Source organism: Corvus moneduloides, chromosome 27 (genome assembly GCF_009650955.1).
Source record: "Corvus moneduloides isolate bCorMon1 chromosome 27, bCorMon1.pri, whole genome shotgun sequence".
Taxonomy (NCBI): Eukaryota; Metazoa; Chordata; class Aves; order Passeriformes; family Corvidae; genus Corvus; species Corvus moneduloides.
This window is the reverse complement of record NC_045502.1, coordinates 5,120,887-5,142,549: the sequence shown is the minus strand read 5'-3', so window position 1 is coordinate 5,142,549 and position 21,663 is coordinate 5,120,887. Positions and strand designations below refer to the sequence as shown.

Below are 21,663 nucleotides of genomic sequence, written 5' to 3'. Positions count from 1 at the left end.
TCATTAGGATCAAGCAAGTGCTGACAAACCCTGGCTCTGCCTTGATTTCCCTCTGGCCTGGTGCAGTTCACTAGGAAGGTTTCCTTCTCCAGTTACGGAGAAATATTTCAAAGAGCTTCTAAGAAATACTCATTCCTATTTTAAGGGGTGTGTTTTATTGCTGTTCTCTTTAGAGAAGAGGTGATTGCAGCATTCTGTGACTGACACTGATGCAGGGTCTCTCCTCAGGAGGTCTGGCCTGGTCACAGAAGCTGTGCCTTGAGGTCTGACCCAGTGTGGAGAACCCTGCTCCACATTCCCAGCCCCATCCTGTCTCTCCTCACTCACCTGGGACCTGCTTTGCTTGGAGAACTGGCTGCACTCAGCCAAAGGGGGGGTTCTTGGGGTTTTTTTGAAGTGATCTGAAACTCCTGAGTTTCCTCATTGAAAACAGACGCCCTCCTCCAGTGTGTGCAAAGCCCAAGTGAAAGGATTAAAATCATTGTACTTGGGCAAGAACAAAATACACGGTAACCAATGTAGAAGCGAGCTGAACAACTTGGCAGGAGATAAGGAACAAAGCTTGCAGAAATGAGGAACAAAGCTGCTGAAAGCAGGGAAGAAACTGCTGAAACAGCTGCCAAGAGACTGCACATGCCGAGAGGAGAAAGGTGAAGAGTGCAGAGCGAGGAAGACGTTCAGCCTTCATCAAATGCCCACCGAGCCTTCCTGAGCGCGACCACCAGGGAGCCCTGGGCCTGCGCTCCGCATGTGCTACTGATAATAACGAGTGCTGAGAAATGGTTTGCACAACCACACCTTTTCTAGGGAAAACAATGAACATGCCTGAAATGGAACCACATCTTGTAATCTGCCATGTGCCCGGGGTGGGTGTTTGGAGGAGCGATCCCCGCACACCCAGCGTGCTGAATAAAGCAAACACCCGCTTCTTGGACTTTGTCTGGGAAGTGTCTCTTGGCCCGGTTTGGGGCGAATCATAGAGCTGCCAGAGGGGCCTTTTTGGCTCAGCTGAGAGCAGTCCTGCTGCAAGGCTGTCCTCGAGCTGCTTGGGCTGCACATGTGCCCAGGGAATGCTCATTGCTTGCAGTCTCAGGTGCTGTGGGTGTGCAGGTGTCACTACTGCAGGAGGGAACAGCTCTGCTGGGGGCAGTTCTCTTTTTCTTGGTGGTTTTTATGTTGAATGAACGTTCCCTGCCAGCTCTGGGCAGAGCTCTGTACCTGTATGTGCCACTTGTCTGTGGCATTGTGGCTCAGGAGGTGGCCAAGGGGAGCTTGGCCGAGGTGTGGGCAGAGGAATGGCCATCAGGCCAGGCTGGGGGGTCAGCGGCCGGTCAGTTGCGTTGCGTGGCCGCGGCTCTGGAGGCTTGTGTGGGAGCGTGTGCAGGGCTGGAAGGCTGGGGCTGCCGCCGCTGTGTCCCAGAGCCGGGAAGGCCGGGGCTGGCTCGGCCCTGGCCCGGCCCCGCCAGCTCTGCCAGCTGCCGGCGGGGACACAAAGGGCAGCTCCGAGCTGCGGCCGCTGCGCTGCGGCCGCACAAAGGCAGCGCCCGCAGAGCTGCAGGGCAAGGTGCTGGCCCTGGCTCGGGGCTGGGCCGGGGCCAGCGGCAGAAAATCAACTTGCAGCTTGGGCCCCGCAGCAGGGAGGAGCAGCAATTGCTGGCTGAGAGAGACTCTTGCCAAGGGCCTGCGGGGCCGGGCCCCAGGGAACGGCTTCCCGCTGCCCGAGGGCAGGCTGAGATGGGATGTGGGGCAGCAATGGTTCCCTGGCAGGGCGCTCAGGGCCTGGCACAGGCTGGCCCCAGAAGCTGCGGCTGCCCCCGCATCCCTGCAAGTGTCCCAGGCCGGATCGGCCATTGGCGCTTCCTGCCCACGAGGGCTGGGCTGGGCTGGGCTGGGGCTGCTGAGGGCGGGATGGGCTCTGGCTGAGCCAGCTGAAGGCTGCGCATGATGAGGCCGGGGGGACCCCGTTCCTCAGTGGGTTCTGGGCTATCCCACATTCCTGAAGGGATGTCAGGGTATGTCCCGTTCCTGAGGCAGTTTTGGGGTGCCCCAATGCTTCGGGAGGGGTTCTGAGAGGGGGGCTCTGGTTCTTGGAAGGGGGACCTATTGGCAGGGATGCAGGGAGCCCATTTTGGGAAGGATGCTGCTGTTTCTGGCAATGTTGAGAGGTTCTGAATGGGTTGTGGGGCCTGGCTCTCATTTTGGGACTTGAGGTGAGCCCATGGGCACAGCAAGGCCGGAGGAGAGGTTCCAAGCTCCCATTTGGGATGGAGGGATTGAGCGGGTGCCTCCAATGAACCCAATCCCAGCCCCAATGTGTCGATGGCAGCCCCAAATGGCTCGATCCGTCAGCCCCAAGGCCCGGCTGTGGGGAGTCAGGAAGCACAGAAGGGGAATTGGTGTCCAGGAGGGGTGGGATGGGATGGGATGGGATGGGATGGATGGGATGGGATGGATGGGATGGATGGGGTGGCATCATGGGGGTTGGGTGAAGTTTGGGAGGGATGGGGTGGTTTGGCCCTTTGCAGTGGGGCACTCCAGGGAGGAAAACCAGGAGCCACTTTTGGGGAGGCTCCTGCAGCTTTTTAACAATTTTGGGGCCTCTAAGTGGCTTCTGGGAGGTTGCAGTGAATTTGGGGAAGGTGCTGTAAACCCCCCGCAATTTGGGGGTCTGAGGTGAAGTCCCCACATTTTGGGAGGGTGAGAGGACCCCAATTAGGAGGGCATCTGGCTTCTTTGGAACCCTTTAATGGGGTGAGAAGCGGCCTGTAAGGAAGGGAGGGAAGCGGCCTGTAAGGAAGGGAGGGAAGGAAAGAAGGAAGGAATGAAGGAATGAAGGAAGGAAGGAAGGAAGGAAGGAAGGAAGAAAGAAAGAAAGCAACAAGGAAAGGAGGAAGAAAAGTAGAACAGATGAAAGAAAAAAAAGAAAGAAAGCAACAAACAACAATACAAAAGAAAAAAAAGAAAAATTTAAAAATGAAGAAAGCAATCAAAAAGATAATAAAAATGAAAGAAAGAAAGAAGAAAGGAAAAAAATCAAAAGACAGATATCAGCAAGAAAATGAAAGCAATGAAAAAAAAAAGAAAAAGAACGAAAGCAAGACTAAATAGCATGAAATCAACAAGAAAATAAAAGAAAAAGAAAAAAAAGAAGGAAGAAAGACATAAAAAGAAAGAAAAAAAGACACAAGAAAAAATAAAAGAAAAAGAAAGAAGAAAGAAAGCAACAAAAAATAGAAAAAAAGGGAGAAATAAGATTTAAAAATGAAGAAAGAAAGAAAAAAGGATTCAAGAGCTTGAAGTGAAAAAGAAAAAGGCAAATGAAAGAAAGTGAGAAAGAAAGAAAGACTCGATCATGTGAAACCAAGAAGAAAAATGGAGAAAAAGGAGGAAAGAAGAAAGCAACAAGAAAAAAAAAACAATCAAAAGAAAAAAACATAAAGAATGAAGAAGGAAAGCAAGCAAGCAAAAAGATAATAAAAATGAAAGAGAGGAAGAAAATCAAAAGACAGAAATCAACAAGAAAAAGAAAAAAGAGAAGAAAAAAGAAAAGAAGAAAGAAAGACACAAAGACTAAATAACATGAAACCAACAAGAATATATCAGGAAAAGAAAAAAACAAAGACCGTAAAAGAAAGATGGGAAAAAAATAAATGAAGAAGAGAGCAAAAAAAGAAACAAAGAAGAAAGCAGAAAAAAAAAACAAAAAAGGGGGAAAAAATTAAAGAAACTAAGAAGAAAGCCTCAGTAACATGAACCAGCAAGAAAAAGGAAAAACGAAAGAAAGAGAGAAACAGGGAAGAAAGAAAAAAAGAACAGAAAGAATGGCACAAGGAAAAAAAGTAAAATAAAGGAAGAAAGCAAAAAAAGAAGAAAGAAAGAAGAAAGAGAGAAAGCAACAAAAAAACAAAAAAGGAAAAGAAAGAAAAAAGATTTAAAAATGAAGAAAGAAAGAAAGAAAACAGAAAGAAATCAACAAGAAAATGAACAAACCAAAGAAATAAAAAAGATGGAAAAAAGACTCAATAATGTGAAACCAAGAAGAAAAATGAAAAAATATGAAAGAAGGAAGCAGCAGAAAATGAAAAAAAGAAAGAAAAGCATTTAATAAGAAGAAAGAAAGTGAAAGAAAGAAGACAGAAAGCAATAAGAAAAGAAAAAAGCAGAATAAAAGAGAAGAAACAAAGAAAGAAAGAAGAAACAGAAAAAGAAAAAGCAAAATCTGAAAAAAAGAAAGAATAAAAGCAAGAAAGAAAATCAAAGACAGAAAATAACAAAATAAAAAAGAAGAGAAAAGAAGAAACAAAGCAACAAGCAACAAGAAACAGAAACAGGAAAAGAAAGCAAAAAGAGATAAAAATGAAAGCAACAAAGCAGGAAAGTAAGAAAGGAAGGAAATGAAAAGACAGAAATCAACAAGAAAATGAAAAAGGAGAGGAGAAAAAAGATAAGAAAAGGCTCAGTAACATGAAATGTACAAGAAAAATGAAAAAAAAAACCAAACAAAAGAAAGAAAGAAGAAAGCAACAAGAACACAAAACAAAAAAAAAGAATGAAAGAAGAAAGAAACAAAAAAAAGAAACCAGAAATACAGACACAAGAAAAAATAAATTAAAAACTGAAAGGAAAAAGCAAAAAAAAAGAAAGAAGACAGAAAGCAACAACAACAACAAAAAAAAACAAACAGAAAAAGGAAAAAAATGAATGAAGAAAGAAAGAAAGCTAAAAGAAATCAACATGAAAATGAAAAAAGTGGAAAAAAAAGATGAAAAAGCAACTTAATAACTTGAAACCAAGAAGAAAAATTAAAAAAAAAAAGAAAAAAAGCAACAAGAAACAAAGGAAAAAATATAAAAAATGAAGAAAGAAAGAAAAAAAGAAAGCAAGAAGATATAAACATGAATGAAAGAAAAAACAAGACAGAAAGAAACAAGAAAAAGAGAAAAAAAGGAAGAAAAGTAGAATAAAAGAAGAAAGCAAGCAACAAGAAACAGGAAAAGAAAGAAAGCAAAGTATAAAAAAATGAAACAAAAATGAAAGAATGAAAGAAAGAAAGGAAACATCAAAAGACAGAAATCAACAAAGAAAATGAAAAGAGAGAAGGAAAAAGAAAAGAAGAAAGAAAAAGCAAGGAACAAGAAACAGAAAGGAAAAAGATATAAAAATGAAAGCAAGAAAGCAGGAAAGGAAGGAAGGAAGGAAGGAAGGAAGGAAGGAAGGAAGGAAGGAAGGAAGGAAGGAAGGAAGGAAAAGGAATTGAAAAGACAGAAAGCAACAAGAAAATGAAAAAAGTGAAGACAAAGAAGAGAAGAAAGAAAGAAAAATACCCAATGACATGAAACCAACAAGAAAAATGAAAAAAAGAAAGAAGAAAGCAACAAGAAAAAAAATTTTAAAAAAATTAAAGAAAAATCATTAAAAAATGAAGAAAGAAAGCAAGCAAAAAGATAATAAAAATGAAAGAAAGGAAGAAAATAAGAAAGAAAGGAAGAAAATCAAAAGATAGAAATCAACAAGAAAATGAAAAAAAGGCAGGAAAAAGAAAAGAAGAAACAAAGAAGAAAGAAAGATTAAATAGCATGAAACCAACAAGGAAATAAATGTAAAAAAAGACCAAAAAAAAGAAGAAGGAAAGAAAGAAACAAGGAAGAAAGACAACAAAGAAGAGAAAGAAAGGAGACGAAAGAAAACAAAAAAGAAAGCAAGCAAAAAGGAAAGAAAGAAGAAAGACAGAAAGCAACAGAAAAGAAAAAAAAGGAAGAAAGCAAAAAGAGAAAAATAAAAAGAAGAATGGAAGAAAGCAACAAGAAACAAAAACGGAAAAAAAGAGAAAAACCATAAAAAATGAAGACACAGAAAATAAAAAGACAGAAAAAAGGAAAGAGAAAAGAAGAAAGAAACAAAGAAACAAACAACGAAAGCAAGAGTAAATAGCATGAAACCAAAAAGAAAATAAAAGAAAAAAGAAAAAAAGGAAAGAAAGAATCAAAAAAGAGAGAAAAAACAAAAAAGAAAGACACAAGAAAAAATTAAAGAAAAAAGAAAGAAAGAAGACAGAAAGCAATGAAAAAAAAAGGAAAATAAAGAAAAAAGATAAAAGAATGAAGAAAGAAAGCTAAAAGAAATCCACAAGAAAATGAAAGAATTGAAGAAAAAAAAAGATTAAAAAAAGAAAGATTCAATAACATGAAACCAAGAAGAAAAATGGGAAAAAATGAAAGAAAGAACAAAAAACCAAGAAACAATAAAAACTAAGAAACAAAAAACCCACACCATTAAAAAATGAAGAAAAAAAGGAATAAAAAAGCAAAAAGATAATAACAATTAAAAAAAAAGAAAGAAAATTAAAAGACAGAAATCAACACGAAAATGAAAAACGAGAAGAAAAAAGAAAAGAAGAAAGAAAGATGAGACAACATGAAGCCAACAAGAATATAACAGAAAAAGAAAAAGAAGAGAGCAGCGGGCTCAGGAGCATCCCGCTCTGGCAGCTCTGAGCAGGTGGCACATGTCCTGCTCTCCTGCTGCCCTCCAAAGCACAGAATGCGTGGGCAAGTTCAGGCACAGCTCTGGGCACAGCCAGCATGGCCTGGGCACGGGAACGGGGGGCAAAGCGGGCGGGATCCTTCTGCAGCTGCCTGGTGGCTTCTGCTTTCTGTGCCCAGAGTGCCAGGATGTTCTGAAGAGGTGCTTGTCCATGCAGCCCTTGGCCAGGCCGTCCTTGGAAGAGCTCTTCAGTGAGCCTTGGCTGCAGGGTGTTCATGTGCCCTAGAGGATGGCAGAGCCCCACGGGCACAGTGTGATCCAGGGGCCTGGCAGGTGACAGCCCCACCCATCTCTTGGCAATCAGTGGCAAAGCAAAGCAGACTCTTTTGTCCTGTCTGTAGCTCTGAGCAGGGAGCATCAGAAGGGAACACGCAGCTCTTGGGCTGCAGCTGAGCTGGAGGCCTGCTCTGGCAAGCACTGGTGGCCACCATCGCCCCTGGATTTGCTTGTCTGGTTCACTGATGGCTGGGGCCCTGGGCAGAACCCTGAGAGCCTGGTGTGGCCCCAAGGAAGGAGAAGGAGCCCCTGGAGAAGCTGTAGCAGGTGGGGCTGCTGCTGCTGGAGCCACCAAGGACGAGCTCAAGGATGACAACCTCTTCCTGGAGCTGGCCAGCGGCAGCTGAAGATGATGGACTTTGATTGTGGCACCTTCTCCAAAGACACGCTCCATGCCCAGGGTGCAGGTGGGTCCAGAGCCAGGGGGATGCTGCCAGAGCTGGGCATGGCACGGCCTGGCCGGGCACCAAAGGTTCCCCCTTTGCTGGGGCGGCTGCAGTGAATTCTTCAGTGGCTGCCAATACATGTGTGTCAGTACAAACCTCTCACGCCTTCCTTCCTTTCCTTCCTTTCCTTCCTTTCCTTCCTTTCCTTCCTTCCTTCCTTCCCCTCCCTCACAAGCCGATTCTCACCCCAATGAAGGGGTGCAAAGCAACAGGATCCCCTCCCAGCTGGGGTCCTCTCACCCTCCCAAAATGTGGGGACTTCACCTCAGCCCCAATTGTGGGGGGGTTTACGGCACCTTCCCCAAATTCACTGCAACCTCCCAGAAGCCACTTAGAGGCCCCAAAATCGTTAAAAAGCTGCAGGAGCCTCCCCAAAAGTGGCTCCTGGTTTTCCTCCCTGGAGTGCCCCACTGCAAGGGGCCAAACCACCCCATCCCTCCCAAACTTCACCCAACCCCCACGATGCCACCCCCATCCCATCCCATCCCATCCCATCCCATCCCATCCCATCCCATCCCATCCCATCCCACCCCTCCTGGACACCAATTCCCCTTCTGTGCTTCCTGACTCCCCACAGCCGGGCCTTGGGGCTGACGGATCGAGCCATTTGGGGCTGCCATCGACACATAGGGGCTGGGATTGAGTTCATTGGAGGCACCCGCTCAATCCCTCCATCCCAAATGGGAGCTTGGAACCTCTCCTCCGGCCTTGCTGTGCCCATGGGCTCACCTCAAGTCCCAAAATGAGAGCCAGGCCCCACAACCCATTCAGAACCTCTCAACATTGCCAGAAACAGCAGCATCCTTCCCAAAATGGGCTCCCCGGCTCCCTGCCAATAGGTCCCCCTTCCAAGAACCAGAGCCCCCCTCTCAGAACCCCTCCCGAAGCATTGGGGGACCTCAAAACTGCCTCAGGAACGGGACATACCCTGAAATCCCTTCAGGAATGTGGGATAGCCCAGAACCCACTGAGGAACGGGGTCCCCCCGGCCTCATCATGCGCAGCCTTCAGCTGGCTCAGGCAGAGCCCATCCCGCCCTCAGCAGCCCCAGCCCAGCCCAGCCCAGCCCAGCCCTCCTGGGCAGGAAGCGCCAATGGCCGAGCCGGCCTGGGACACTTGCAGGGATGCGGGGGCAGCCGCAGCTTCTGGGGCCAGCCTGTGCCAGGCCCTGAGTGCCCTGCCAGGGAACCATTGCTGCCCCACATCCCATCTCAGCCTGCCCTCGGGCAGCGGGAAGCCGTTCCCTGGGGCCCGGCCCCGCAGGCCCTTGGCAAGAGTCTCTCTCAGCCAGCAATTGCTGCTCCTCCCTGCTGCGGGGCCCAAGCTGCAAGTTGATTTTCTGCCGCTGGCCCCGGCCCAGCCCCGAGCCAGGGCCAGCACCTTGCCCTGCAGCTCTGCGGGCGCTGCCTTTGTGCGGCCGCAGCGCAGCGGCCGCAGCTCGGAGCTGCCCTTTGTGTCCCCGCCGGCAGCTGGCAGAGCTGGCGGGGCCGGGCCAGGGCCGCGCCAGCCCCGGCCTTCCCGGCTCTGGGACACAGCGGCGGCAGCCCCAGCCTTCCATCCCTGCACACGCTCCCACACAAGCCTCCAGAGCCGCGGCCACGCAACGCAACTGACCGGCCGCTGACCCCCCAGCCTGGCCTGATGGCCATTCCTCTGCCCACACCTCGGCCAAGCTCCCCTTGGCCACCTCCTGAGCCACAATGCCACAGACAAGTGGCACATACAGGTACAGAGCTCTGCCCAGAGCTGGCAGGGAACGTTCATTCAACATAAAAACCACCAAGAAAAAGAGAACTCCCCCCAGCAGAGCTGTTCCCTCCTGCAGTAGTGACACCTGCACACCCACAGCACCTGATACTGCAAGGAATGAGCATTCCCTGGGCACATGTGCAGCCCAAGCAGCTCGAGGACAGCCTTGCAGCAGGACTGCTCTCAGCTGAGCCAAAAAGGCCCCTCTGGCAGCTCTATGATTCGCCCCAAACCGGGCCAAGAGACACTTCCCAGACAAAGTCCAAGAAGCGGGTGTTTGCTTTATTCAGCACGCTGGGTGTGCGGGGATCGCTCCTCCAAACACCCACCCCGGGCACATGGCAGATTACAAGATGTGGTTCCATTTCAGGCATGTTCATTGTTTTCCCTAGAAAAGGTGTGGTTATGCAAACCATTTCTCAGCACTCGTTATTATCAGTAGCACATGCGGAGCGCAGGCCCAGGGCTCCCAGGTGGTCGTGCTCAGGAAGGCTCGGTGGGCATTTGATGAAGGCTGAACGTCTTCCTCGCTCTGCACTTTTCACCTTTCTCCTCTCGGCATGTGCAGTCTCTTGGCAGCTGTTTCAGCAGTTTCTTCCCTGCTTTCAGCAGCTTTGTTCCTCATTTCTGCAAGCTTTGTTCCCATTCTCCTTTGTCTTGGGGTGACTATATGATGTGTATCCCATATCACTGTCCTATGCCCAGAAATTAATTCTTGTGCCTTTCTATGCCTTTAAACTGAGCCTGAGAGGGGGAAGGAAAAACTGAGCAAAGTTTTTCAAAGCAGTTTGCAGCTTGTTCAAGGTCACACTGAGATAGCGACTTTTTTCCAGCTGCAGCAGGGGAGCGAGGAAGCACCCGGCTTGCTGCTCCCGGGTCAGTTTTTGGCCAGTTTCAGCTTCTTTTTCTCCAGAGAGAGACTGAGAGTTCAATTTTTTTTCCTTCCCTGGAATTTCGGATTTTCTCCCTTTTCTGCTGGACTGCTTCAATATCAGAGCACATCGGGAGGACTTTCCACCGAGCACAGAGGGCCTGGCCCTGGGCCAAGCCCCAGCTCTGAGGAGACCAAAGGGAGGATTCTAACACTTTCCCAGGTTTTTTCTCCATAGCGAAATTTCATTATTTAGCATTATTATCCTTTTCCCATGTGTTTGTTAAATAAATAGTTTTTATGTCCTTCACTTTCCTTCAAGGAAAATGTATTTTTCCCAAACCTGGTGGGGAAGGGGTGGTTGTGCCTTCTCTCAGAGGATATATTTCTAAATTTGGCCAAACTGGTACAAATTTAGTGGCGCCCAACTGTGTGGCTCAAAGGAAAGTGAAAAAACCTGTGCTAATTACATTTTGGTTTGAATTTACTTATTCTGTGTTGGGATAAAATAGTCACCATGTTGGTTGAGTTCATAACGTTCCTCTGGCTTGATATACTCATGTATTTCTGGTCCGTAGGCTTGTTTAAGGTACTTTCTGGTCCCTAGGCCTATTTGCCTATCCACAACTTGGCCTGATCTTATCCTTGATAAGGAATTTTTGCAGAACAGGGACATGAATTTAGATTTCTATTTTGCTGTGCTCGGTGATAATGATTTATAAGAAGTTGACAGAGGTACAGGCAGCTGTTCGAAGTGCATATGATACGTGGTTTCTCTGCCCTAACCCCAGTCCTAGCTTCAGTAGCCTGTTTTGGGAATTTATTAGTAATTGCACCCAGATTGTTAGAAGAGGAGGAGACAGGGTTTCCCTTCCCTTTAAATTTGATAGGTTATCTTTTGAGAATGTTCAGTTTCCCCTGGATGTTAAAGAGACCACCCTCCTGGTATTTAATCTGGTAAGCTTCCTCTATGTGCTCTGTATGTCTCGCAGCTTGTCTAGAATGAGAGCTCAGATTTCCAGGGTGACTGCTGAGACACCTGACCCAGAGGTGGAAAATCCTGAGTGGTGGGGGAGGGGTGGTGACCTGCCTTCTCTCAGAGGATGTATTTCTAAATTTGGCCAAACCAGCACACCTCTACAAACACAAGCTGCCCGCTGCCTCTTCACCTGCCTCAACTCCTGCCTGCGGTCACGGCAGCAAAACCAGGCTGTTCCCAGCCAGAGACCAGAGCCCTGTTCCTGCAGGATGCCCTTGTGAGCCCCTTCCAGGACTTTCCCTGTGCACGCAGCACTTTTCATGCCCGCTCTGAGCAGTCTTTGGAACAAGAGCACAACCTGGCTGGCTCTGCCATCAGCAGACCAGTGCAGGACATCTCCCCCTGCCGCAGAGATCTTACCTCTTCTGTCAGCTGCTGTGGTAATTCCAGGCACTCTGCCCCTCACGTGAATGGGTGAGTTAACCCAGGCCAGATAGGAACCCGCTGAAGGAATTCTCTCTGACACCAGCGAGATGGGATACAACAAACATCCCCGCTGACAAGGAACAACTTGCCTTGAGAACAACATGTGGGGAGATAAGCTGGAATTCCTGACTGACAGACACTTCACTTTCTTCACAAACTTTCACGGAGGCAGAAGTCTCCTACACACACCCTGGATAGTACACACAGGTAATAAAGATGAAACATATAAACACTAGGTAAAGGAATTGGAAGGTTTTTAAATTATCCATCTTACATGTTCTACTGGGTGACAAGAATTATTGTAGAGAAAATTAGCATGCAATGATGTGAGGATTTTGAATTTTCTTTCCTTCTTGCATTAAGAATTCAAAACCAAGATTTCTTTTAGTTAGAGCTTGAATTGTGACACCAAGGAAAAAACAGAAAATTAATGAAACATGAGATGATCCCCTACAAAAAGGCAGTCTTTAAGGAAAACTTATAACTCTAAAAATAGAATTACTTTATTAATAAGAACCATCAAGTAAGTGTGAATTCAAGGAACACTTCTTTCTCATAGGGAATCTGATTTAAAATGAGATCAGCAATCGGATTATTTATAAAACCTAGCACAATGCACCACTCTATCCAAGATTAAAGACACTGAGTAATTTCTCATGTGAATGGCAACATGGGAGTTTTTTGTCCTTAAAAGTTCTGTTCCATGCTTCAGTCCTAATCAAGGAAATATAATGTATAGGAATGGAAAACACTGCAATCTTAAGACCTGTTCATTTAGTTTGCTAATCTAGTAGCAGAATACAGATTTTCTTTGTATTATGTATTACAATATGAAACATAAAAATCTTACTTAAGGCAGAAATTATGCAAGATGTGATATAGTCCATGATTATCTGTTTGTTTCTCCTGGATGTTGACCTCTGTGTATGCAATAAAGTATGTACTGTGCATTTGGAACACCAGAATTTATCCTGTCAGGGAAGTTCATCCATTTACTATATTGTAGTGATATGGAAATAAACTGACCTTTCCTCCTTTTCTTTTTCAATAATAAGGCAAAGTTTCTTACCCATCAACCTAAACTGAGACCAATTTAACACTGTTTTTGTGATTCCCTTGTGTTAAAGCCAGTAGGATTACACCCCATGTGGCCCAAAGGTTGTGAGTCTTGCCCCAGCTGTGGGGACACTGAACACAAGCTCACAACTTGGTCCCAGAGAAGAATTCTGGGGTAATCAAAGCAGTTGAGCATGTGTCAGGTACAATGGAATTGTTATCAGCTTAGACTCTCACACTCTGCATAATGATTGAGGAAGGAGCTCAGAGAAACAAATTACCACATCTTGTCTCTGTATGATCAATTCTTTTTCTGCCTTCAGGTATAGGCTCAGCCTGAAAAACACAAGATTACTGGTTTTGCATGTTTAAAACTAACAAATATCAGATAATACTTCATTGAATGGCCTGGCTGGTGAGTCTTTGTTAGTCTCAATATCAGACCTGAATTTTCAATTTCTTATGAGTTTTTTTTTGTTTCTTTTCTCTCTTTCCATCAACGGATTTTTTTTCTAAGATGTGTTTCTTAGCTCATTATAAGTTTGACCTAACTCTGCAAGATGCAAGAAAACTACATTTGAGATACTTCTACTACCTTTCCAGAAAGAGAGATAAGGATGACTGATTGGTAGTTCCCCAGGTTCTAATTTCTATCTATTTTGAAAAAAAAGGTGTGATATTCCCTTTTCTGCAAGTCACTGGGAACTTCACTGACTGCCATGACTTCTCAAAAGACATCAAAGTTTGCCAAATAAAATAACAAACAATTTTAAGTGTTCAACCAGGAGAAAATTACTAGCTCTGTGTTGAAATTCAAATACAGAACAATATTTATTTTTAGCTTCAGATTATTTTGAAGAATGCCACTCACAAAAGTGGAAAAATTAGGAATTGAAATGAAGTGTTGTATTTTATGTATCTATGAAATTATTCCAAAAAGTGTAAGATCTCTTCTCTTTTAATTTTAGTCCATCTTTAAAGGAAAAAAAAATGTAGATGTTAGGCTTCACTTCTCTTTGGTATAAGGTGTGCAAAATCATTGGAGTAACACCAAGGACTAATTTGATTCTCTCACACCTACAAATCCTATAAATGAGTGAAAGAGAACTGCACTTCAGTGAACTAGCAGCTCCTGATGACTGAAAAAAAGATGATGAAGTCAGCTTTTCACTGAGAAGCCTCTCAGGGCAAGATAGCCTTGAGGCTGATATCAGTTGCTCTTCAAAGCTACCAACATCATTCGCTCTTTCAAATTGAGACCTCTTTTCTCTCCTTAACCTACTTCAACTTCCTCTTAGAAGGGGTATAATCCGGAGTTAATACAATGTGACATGTTGTAAAGGCATATTGCAAAAGAAAAATAGAACATTTCCTGTGATAGAAACTTTTTTTTCCCCTTTTTTTATTTAGATACTGAAAAAAGGAGAGAGAAGAGATTACAAATAGTCAGGCTAAACAGAACCTGAACAGAACATCCAAATGGCAGAGAAAAAGCCCCTGTCAGAAGACTGAAATTGCAGTGAAGAAACACAGTATGTACGAAGCTGCCGGGATGTGTCAGGACTGGCTCTGGCTGATACGTATTCCTTATCCTGACTGCTGGCAATGACAGCACTCCATTCTCAGGGAGCACACAGCAATTTTACTGCTCCCCCAATAAAAGTACAGGCAACTCTGTCAACTCACAGTGCATGTTCCCAGACAGCACTTTATTTTGAGCAAAGAGGAATATAAAAGTTATAGGAGCGTTGAACACAAGAACATGAAAATGATTCTTCCTAAGTTTGTACAGCAACCAGTGCACAACCTAATCTGCCACACTCTTTTTAAAACCAGAAATGGGATTAAAATACTGTGAAAGACTGTATGACTTTGTGGTAATGAGTTTACCAGCAGAAACTTTCTTTTATCCTTCAATTATTTTGTTGTTTCTGTGTGACCCCTGTACAGCACGGAGGGCTTACAGTATTTCAGCATTGAGGAAGAAATGCAAACACATATAAGTTAAAAGACAAAGGTGCTACAAGAACATGAGAAAGTAGACTAGTCACAGGCCAAAAGGGACTAGAAATGGGAAGAAAGCTGAAGTCTCAAAGAAAGGCTGTTCTGAAACAGTCTTCTAGTAGAAGTATGTGTTGGTTTAACGCAGCCTGGTTTTTGGTGGGAGCAAGAGAAAAGCTGCTTGAAATTTCTATGTCCAGCACAGAGCCAATCGCTGAAGGCTCTGACGATGGGCAGGTTACTAACCCAATTAGACAAGTTGGTAATACCTGTGTGAGGACATATTTTAAGAAAGGAAAAACTCCAGGAAGTTCTCTTTTTTCTTCTCCTGAGGGGTGGTGAGGCAGTTGCTGGGACCCTTCCCAGCGGGAGCTGCTGGGGACTGCATGGCCGGGGCCCTCCTGAGGCCGGGACTGCGCAGCCGGGGCCCTCCTGAGGCTGAAGCCACCCATGCGGTGCCAGTGAGGACCATGCGGCCAGGGCCAGCTGTGCGCTGCTGGCAGGGACCACGTGGCCAGCAGCGAGAGACACGGCGAACAATTCCCTGATGCGGAGCCTGGAGATGTTGAGATCAACATCTCAACTGCAACTTACAGACACCAACTTACTTCCAAGTCAGAGAAAAAGGAAAAGTGAGGACACATGAGGAAAACCAACATGGCGACACCAAGGTCAGTGAAAAAAAAAGAGAGGGAGGAGGTGCTCCAAGCACCAGAGCTGAGATTCTCCTGCGAGCCATGGTGAGGACTATAATACAACAAACTGTTTCCCTGTAATTCATGAAGTGCATGGGGGGGTGCAGAGATCCACGCGCAGCCCATGAAGAAGAGTAAGCACGCTGGAGCGCGTGGATGCTGAAAAGTTGTAATCTAGTGAGGAACTCAGAGAGGGATGACCCTTGCTTTTAAAGATGGAGGAAGAGAGCCTTTGCTTCCAAACTAGAACAGCTCATTCTTAAAATTTGACAAAACCCCATGAGCTAAAATGACCCATGCTGGGCAGTTGTGGGAAGACTGCTTGGTCCGTGGGAGGGACTCATGTTACAGTAGGTTCGGGCAGGACCGCTGCTTGTGAAAGTTAAAACCATGCTAGAAAAGTTCACAGACAACTATCTCCTGTGAGAAGGATCCCATGGCATAGCAGAAGAAACTCTTAAACATACTGAAGAAAGGTTTTTAAGAAGTGAAATATTGACCAAAACCCCATGTTTTGTTTCCTTGTGCAGTTGGTGGAAAGAGGGAGGGACTGGGAAAGAAAGGTGTGTTGCAGTGGGGATACTGCAACATGCATATATCAAACCAGGAGTCCCGTGGAAAGGAAATATATAGGACAGACAGATTCTTGCTAGATGTTTCAGAGATGTTTGTTTCTCCAGCCGCATGGCCGGGGCTCTGCCCAGGAACTGTTCCAGTCACGGGACCAAGGGTCCTTCTGCCCGCGCAGGGAACACAAACCAACCAATGGGAACGAGGCTGAGCAGGGGCAGGGAAACCCCGTGTCTGTGCCCTCAGGGCCCCTCTCCCAGGGCTCCATGGCAGGGGAGGGACCCCAACATCTCACCCGTTTTATTTTAATAAAAGGAGAATGAAAACAAGTGGATAAACATAACAAGAACAGTTTCCAAACAAAACAAGCCACCCTCCTGAGTCTTTAAATGTCCAAACAGATTCTGTGGAACATCTTAGGGCTGACAGAAGGGAGACAGAACTCTCTGAGCATGCTTTGTGGGGAAACTGAGGTAGGAGAGGGTTTAATTTCTTCCCTCCCCCTTTTCATCCCCCACTTGGCATTGGAAAGGGATTTTTGGGGAAACAATTGGCAAAAGCATGGTTTTGTGAGGGAAACCATGGATGAAAAAACGGATTGGGAATACACTGGGGGTAATAGGACATAGGGTAAAAGGGAAAGGTGGGATTAGGAAAGGGAGACTGTAGGGGGGACTTACAATGGAGATACTGTCTAACATGACTACGATTTTTTGCATATATACTGCCTTTTACAGGAACACCATCAGGCCCAGTGACCTGCGATGCTTGTAACCCTTTTCTACCTCGTATAATTTTGAATTCCACGACTTCTCCATCTCCCAAGCTTGGGATGCATTTTTCAGGGTTATTCTTTTTAATAGCAGTTCTATGCACGAATATGTCTTGCTGGTTGTCACACCTTGTTATAAAACCATAATTTTGCTTAACATTATACCATTTTACTATCCCTAAGATCTTAGCTACTATGATTTTTTCCTTTTTTCGAGTGGCTGCTGTTTTCTGTCTCGCTGCGTCTTTGCTCTCTCCTTCGGTCGCTCCCGTGTTGGAATTGTTGGGGCTGCTGGTGCCTGCGCGCTCTTCCCGGGGTCGCGTTCGGGGCTGTGCGGGCCGGGCTGGGCCGCGCCGCTCAGTTCTCCGTGCGTCGCCTCCTCTGCTCTCAGCTTCGCTGCCAATGCCAGGCGCTGTACCCACGTCTCGGCCGGGCCCCCGAGCGACGACCCCCCCGCGCCCTGCTCTAGCACGCGCTTCGGTTCGGCGCGGCTCCGCTCCACTGCCACCGCCGCCCGCCGCCGCCCGCGCGCCGCCCCTCTCGGCCGGGTGTTCACAGGGCTCGCTCCACCACACGCTGAGCGGGGCCGGGCGGGCACCGCTGGGTCTCGCTGCGCCTCGCTCTGCCACCGACACTGCGGCTCGCTTGGCTCTGCCCGCACGCGGGAACTGCCTCGCTGCTGCTCGCAGAGCGCTCGGTGCACGTGGCCTGGGTCGCACGGTCCCTGCGCCAGGCTTCCCTTCACCAAGACACAGCTGACATTGCTCAACAGTCTCGGTAATTAAATAATATTCACGAAAATATTCTTCCATCGGCATATATTTTGACTCCAATATTAACTGTGTCCAAATGGTTTTCCAAAAGTCCTTCGTAAGAATTAAATCCCAAGAAACATAGAAAAAGTTCTTAAACAACCATGCCAGGAAGTGTTTCAGTTCTTTTTGAGCTTGAATCAAGCTAAAATTTACAAATCGTTGTTCAAGAATTGTTTTAAGATAAATGTCCATATGCGGCTCTGAGAGCCAAGAGTCTTCCCACCGTTCCTCCATAGTTTAGATATGGAATAGCAAAGCAAAACCAAGAAGAGGAATCCAAAGTTTCCAGGGTTTACTCACAGAAATCAGTCGCTTAGGGATCGGGGATCGTTCTGCTCTCAATTCTCCACCATTATGTTGCAGTGCGGATACTGCAACACGCATATATCAAACCAGGAGTCCCGTGGAAAGGAAATATATATGGACGGATTCTTGATAGCTGTTTCAGAGGTGTTTATTTCTCCAGCCGCATGGCCAGGGCTCTGCCCGAGGAACTGTTCCAGTCACGGGACCAAGGGTCCTTCTGCCCGCGCAGGGAACACAAACCAACCAATGGGAACGAGGCTGAGCAGGGACAGGGAAGCCCCGTGTCTGTGCCCTCAGGGCCCCTCTGCCAGGGCTACACGGCGGGGGAGGGACCCCAACAAAGGTGTTCTTAAGGTTTGCTTTGGTTCTCATTACTGTTTTTACTTTTAATTCTGTTAATAATAAATCTTCTTTATACTGTTTAAGTTTTAAACCTGTTTTGCCTTAAAGTGTTTTTATTTTTTTTTTTCAATAATCCTTAACTCAAAAAAAGGAAGTTCTCAATTCCCCCTCCTCTGCTCAACTATAGCAGAGGAAAATAAGTAGAACTTTTTTCATGAGTGGCTGGTGGTTAGCCAGCTTCAAACCACGACAAAGTATTAGAGACAAAACAAACTAACTAGTTTTAAAAGAGATTAATCACTAAATGAAAGAAATGGTGGTAGTGTGTGCATAATCCCAGATGCCTGTGTCCAATGATTATATCCATACACTTCCATCCTACTGTTACTACCCTGTAGTATCTTGAAGTATCTTTGTAGCAATCCAGTTGTGTTCACACTGTATGACAAGGTACATAAACCACAAATATTCTGCATGCTTAACTAGCCCATTTTGTAACTCATCCCATGCTGCTTTACTTTTTTAATATGATGGAATCTGACTCTAACAGTATATACATGCAATGGTCTCATAGTTTTTTCTCAGCTTTTGCACACTTCCCTTAGCATATGTATTTCCTTATGAACAAGATGGAGAAAAAAAGAATGTGAGGTTGGTTCTTTGTGACAATACTATATATGACAGAGGGTGAGTCCATTCAATCTTTGCAATAGGTAATGAAGGAACTCCTATGGTTTGTATTCATTGGGTCTGCGTGCAAGAAAACAGTCCTGTCAGTAGAAAAGCTGCATACCTTTTGCTATACTGTGTTGGCAGAGAGGCCAGACAGATCACTTTTGTGTGAGGTGAGATCTCCTCATGCTTTATCATCTGAAATCTTAAATGATTTTATCTGTCTGCCTTTTCCTTCCATTATTTCAGACTTGTCTCTTTTGTGCAGGCAGAAAAGTTGCACATTTGCCACTGTAATACTGTGGTTATTTGAACACCATGTGAAAAATACAGGCTGTCTCCTGGCATCTTTCCAACAGGGTTCAACAGGGTGAGGGGTCCTGCAAACTTATTCTCTGCTGTCACACAGAAATTTCTTCAGTAAAATAACTTGGCCACTTGCAGATAGCAAGCTGAGAACTTGTATCAGCCAGGGTCTCACTGATAAAATAGCTAACCATTTCTTAGGAAAAAGTGCAAAGATCTAGCTAGTCAAGTATAATCACAGGAGGATTCATAGGCAGTTTATCCTAGTTCTTACAACTAGTCACTGTGATACTTGAAACCAACGTTATTTCACTACTTTTGGTGTTTTGGAGGTTTACTCTGAATACCAGAGGTGTGTTAAAACAGACTCCACAATTCTGCCATGTAGATTCAGTATAAGGCCTGTCAGTGCTGATTATTGTGGTATGCGCCCAACAAACAGCACAAGTAAGCTTTTTATAGTTAATAAGGGCTATACATTATTATTATCTTAACGTTCCCAAAAATATTTTTTTAAATTAATATCATTGTGTTAGATGTTAGTAGCAAGCTCACTGTCTACTTCTTACATGCTTAACATGTTTTTTTCTAAAATGCATTTATGGCCAGGCTTAAGGGAAAATATCATGAAATGATCCAAACTGATTGGAGATTTTATTCTGTGAAAAAAAAAAATTACATTTCCAGTGGAAGATCAAATGTGATCATTAAAGTGCTGTTAATTAATTCAAATTTGAATTTAGTATTAACCATGGAAAGCCAAGGTCTTCAAGTCCTGTGCCATCTAATTGCTTTGGGCTAGCTGTATACATTTGTGCTCAGTGTTGCATTGCTATGTGTCTAAGCCTTCTTGCAAAGGTGGCAAGGTGTGAACTATCTAAGTGAGATGGGGTCATCATTTTTGTAAAGCCTCTGTGGGAGAAGAATTCAGCTTTTAGTCATCCTAAAGTATCTCATATTCTGAGTGCCCTATTGTATGGGAGAATGATGAATAGTCCATCTATAATTAGGAATGTTTTGAACTTTCTATTACCCTAATACGCTTTTCTTTAGAGCAAAGAGAGAATTGCTCTTTCTTCCTTCCTCACTGATATACAGCTTTGTTAAAAAGCAGATGGAAAATTTTTCTAACCTTTCTCCGTATCTCCTGCTGGAGGCTAGCATATTGTGTAACAAATTACTTGTGGCTCTGGGATAGATGAATTTGCAAGTATATTATGCTCTAGACCGAATAAAAATGAAACCATTGAAAAATCCTACCAAAAGAATGTTCTAATGCCCTTACTTAAAATACAGCATTCTTTTTTCAAAGAAATATTTGCATATGTACACACAAACCAATATGTTTGCATATTATATACAGAGAGAGAGAAAGAGAGGGCACAAGATCAGTGTGAGTTTTTTGAAATCAAATCTAGTACCACTGATTACACCAGTTGGCCCAAGGCGAGCTATTTAGCGAACTAGCACCAGAAAGGCTTAAGTGGTGAAGCAGAATACATCTTATGAGCTTTAACATGAACAATATTCCCAATAATGTTAGTTGGGTAGTAGCTCAGAAAAGAAGTAAATTTCTTCATTCTCTTCCTTGATACATATATCACATTACAGAATCAAATAATGGGACTGATGTATGAGAGAAGATGCAGTGAAATACTCTGCCTGGGAAGCATAGGGAGGCTCATAATTATGAAAGGCCTTAAAAAAAAAAGGAAAGAAAAAGGTAAAGGGGGTAAAGGAAAATATTGTTGGATGTGACAAGAAACTGCTAAATTTCTGAACTAGAATATATGTGAATCTCATGATGTGTCACAAGTTAATTTTCTGGTAAGTGAAAGCAAAACCCCGTCTGCAATGTGTAAGTCAGGGATTTTTAACCCTTCAGCTGTAGCTATTTTGATATAATACTTCTTTTAAAAAAGTGAAACTGCATATGCTAAGTACTGTCTCACTTCCCACACATATACATGACAAGTCTTTCAGACAGAACTAATATCAATACTTGTCATTGCCATTATCCAGCATTTCCTGTTACAGAAGGTTGTTCAGCATGCCATATATCATTATCAATTTTTACATTTGACCTACATATATCTCTACAGGTGGTACATTAATGTAAAATGCTTTTAATATTTGTCCCATAAAAATTTTCTTAACAATCTAATTGTCTTAACATTCTAATCCAATATACTCTGGAATATTCTGCTAAAAATGTAAAAAAAATTAGTTACATGTTCAAATTTTATTAATCATTGTTGGAAACTGAAAAGACAAGCAAACTTTTGAAAAGAAAAGACAGAAACATAAACACAGAAAAGAGTTTTCCCTCTAGCAATGTTGGAAACACTGATATTCCCTTGTTGCATGATGTCTGGTAGATATTTTACAGACAGACAATGCAAGTGATTTCATTTCCTTGGACACAACCATTAGAAATAAGAGACACAGGGAATCATACAGACTCCCTGAAAGTTATCTTCTTTAAAACTTGAGCAAATTGCTTCTTCTGAGCTTTTTCATTAAGAAAATAAAAATAATACCTTAATACACTTTATACAAGAATTAGAAGTATTTCACACATTGCACACTCTGCATTTTCCCTTATTGGTTCTTGCCATCAGAATTGCTTCCAATCCTTTTATTTGTTTATTTAAATTTTTTTTTTTATTTCATAGAAAGCCACTTTAATGTCTTTTTATTCTAGTTATTATGAGAAGTGCTTCCAGGGATTGTGGTTTAACCTCAGAAGGCAGCTACTACACCCCACAGAGCTACTCA

General features: G+C 44.2%; 1 long non-coding RNA gene across 1 annotated transcript; it reads left to right on the top strand.

Moving 5' to 3' along the window:
• The first annotated feature begins 15,628 nt into the window (after positions 1 to 15,628).
• On the top strand, positions 15,629 to 18,002 carry LOC116435732. The gene is made up of 2 exons (XR_004236833.1): positions 15,629 to 15,665; positions 17,909 to 18,002. It is a non-coding gene; the product is annotated as an uncharacterized LOC116435732 (long non-coding RNA).
• Positions 18,003 to 21,663: the final 3,661 nt, after the last annotated feature.